Source organism: Apium graveolens, chromosome 7, assembly GCF_009905375.1.
Source record: "Apium graveolens cultivar Ventura chromosome 7, ASM990537v1, whole genome shotgun sequence".
Taxonomy (NCBI): Eukaryota; Viridiplantae; Streptophyta; class Magnoliopsida; order Apiales; family Apiaceae; genus Apium; species Apium graveolens.
Window position 1 is genome coordinate 43234673 of NC_133653.1, and position 3008 is coordinate 43237680.

Consider the following 3008-nt stretch of genomic DNA (forward strand, 5'->3'; position numbering starts at 1 on the left):
TTCTTATCCTCCTCGAAGTCAAGAATTACAAAATCAGCAAAAGATGAGTTTATCCACCTTGACCAAGACATCCTCCACAATGCCACGTGGGTAAGTAATAGAACGATCGACTAACTGCAAGGTCATATAAGTCGGCTTTGGATCAGGTAAGTCCAACTTCTTGAAGATTGACAAGGGCATCAGATTAATGCTGGCTCCCAAGTTACATAAGCATTTGTCAAATGACACTTTTCCAATAGTGCAAGGAATAGTGAAGCTTCCAAGATCTTTAAGCTTCTGAGGCAACTCTTGTTGTAGCACAACACTGCATTCCTTCGTGAGAGCAACGGTCTCTAAGTCATCAAGCTTCACTTTCTGAGAGAGAATACCTTTCATAAATTTCACATAACTAGGCATCTATTCAAGAGCTTCAACGAAAGGTATGTTGATATGAAGTTTCTTGAACACCTCCAGAAACTTCTCAAACTGTTTATCCAGCTTTTTCTTCTGCAGCCTCTTAGGAAAGGGCGATGGAGGAAAGATCTGTTTCTCCCCTGTATTACCCTCATGAGGAGTGTGTTCAATAGTAGTCTTCCTTGGTTCCACTTCTACGTCCTTTTATACTTCTTCTTCAGCCACAACTTCTTCATCTGAAACTTGAGATTGTTCGGGATTTGCAACCTTCCCAGACCTCAATGTGATTGCATTTACTTGCTTTTTAGCTTCCCTCTTTCCTGGTACTTCAGTGTCACTAGGGAGTGTACCAGGTTGACGAGTCAGCAAAGCATTGGCAATTTGTCCAATTTGATTTTCCAAGGTCTTAATAGAAACTACTTGGCTCTTGCACATGAGCCTCAACTCCTCCAATTCGGATTTTTCATTAGACTATTGCAACTGGAGTTGTTGTCTTGGTGCATACTGCGATTGTTGAAAACCAGGGGGGCTGTACTGCTTTGATGGATACTGTTGATAAGGCTGTTGAACCGTATTCTGAGTGTTGCTCCAGCTAAAGTTAGGATGATTGCGGTTGTTAGGATGATAGTTGGCTGTCACAGGTTGCCGCGACCTCTGAAAATTGCTCACAAACTGAGCTGATTCACTACAAATAGCACACTGATCAGTCTCATGGGCACCGGCACAAAGCTCACAGACACTAGTTATTTGATTAACTCCATAATTAGCCAAAAAATCCACCTTCATCGTCAAAGCCTTAAGCTGAGCAGCTATAGCAGTAGCTGCATCTAACTCCAGAATTTCTGCTACCTTGCCCTGAGGTAGTATCTGAGAAGGATTCTGGTACTCATTAGAAGCCATCTGTTCAATCAATTTATAAGTTTCATCATAGCTTTTAGCCCACAAGGCTCCTCCTGATGCTGCATCAAGCATGGGTCTAGAAGTAGCACCCGATCCATTATAGAAGCAGTTAATGAACATCCAGTCAGGCATCCCATGATGAGGACACTTTCTAAGCATCTCCTTGTAGCGATCCCAAGCCTCACACAAAGATTCTCCAGATTGTTGAGCAAATTGAGTAAGTGCATTTCTAATTGCAGCAGTCTTCGCCATAAGAAAGAATTTAGTTAAGAACTTTTGAGCAAGATCCTCCCATTTGGTGATAGACCCTGGTGGTAGAGAATGTAACCAACACTTAGCTTTATCCCGCAGAGAGAATGGGAAAAGCCTCAACTTAATAGCATCTTCAGAAACTCCGTTGAACTTGAAAGTGTCACAGATCTCGATGAAATCTATGATGTGCATATTAGGGTCTTCTATCAGAGAACCCCCATACTGAACTGAGTTTTGTATCATCTGAATTGTGCTTGACTTGATCCCAAAGGTATTATCCGAGATGGCTGGTCGAACAATGCTAGACTGAATATCATTGATCTTCGATTGAGAGTGGTCCATCAAAGCCTTTGGATTCGCTTCTGGTTCTCCCATTACAACAAGTGCTTCTTTTTCTTCCTCAACTACGATCTCTTCTTCAACTGTCTCTCTAACTATTACAACTTCTTCCTCAGCTTGATCCAGAGTTCTCTTATGAGTCCGAGAACGCGTATGCATACACACTCGCTAGAGTACCTGAAATAAGACGAGGAAACAATTAAGTAACAATGCCCGAGTCACTGAACTTTAACGAACACTGATGACAAACACATAAACTAAAAATTAACACAGAGTCCCCGACAACGGCGCCAAAAACTTGTTAGTCGTTAAACACGCGCTAAAATTCATGCAAGTATACGCGTTCGCAAGTAATATAGAATAATTTCTAGTTCGTTCCCTCAAGGACTGGTTTAGGTAAATTTCAATCTATGTATCTATGCAACGATGTTATGGTTATTATCCAATGTTAAGATGAATAACAAATTGAGGTTGATAAACTACGATTAACTAAGAGATTATACTAAAGAATATTAACTAATAGATTAAAGAGAGTTGAATGTTGTATAACACAAATATGGGATTCTAACTTCATTAAATACTTCATTCAATAGCCTTTTTGTTCTTAACCTTAGCATGCAATGGTGATGATTCTAATCAGATAACATGAAACTGATAACCGCCAACTTTCATTATACGAATACCATACTACCAACCATCCACAAAAGAGATAGAAGCTGAATAGACACCAATTATATTGATACCCTATATGTCTATAGAATTTGACAACATAACGGTTTAATGCACAAGTTATCTATCATGATTACATAGGGCAAGTAAGATGGTTAAAATTACCTACGAATTATGCATATCAAATACATGAACCTATGCTAGCATGGCAAGTTCTAAACCCTTAAATTCACTTTCGCTTCATTAAGAATTAACACACTATCTTATAAGTTCGCGACGCTCATAAGACGAATAAGCACAACCAATACTAGGGTACCATACAATCACTACACACTAAGGCATCCAAACGAATCAACTAAAGAAATCCATAAATAAATCCGTTAGAACCCCACGATAACGATTAGCCCATAATCGGACTCATCATCAATGTGGTTTCCGATGAAAGCATGGTATAA

General features: G+C 39.6%; 1 non-coding gene across 1 annotated transcript; it reads left to right on the forward strand.

Annotated features, from left to right (window-relative positions):
* The first annotated feature begins 1423 nt into the window (after positions 1–1423).
* On the forward strand, positions 1424–1530 carry LOC141676122 (small nucleolar RNA R71). The gene has a single exon (XR_012556729.1). It is a non-coding gene; the product is annotated as a small nucleolar RNA R71 (small nucleolar RNA).
* The last annotated feature ends 1478 nt before the right edge of the window (positions 1531–3008 follow it).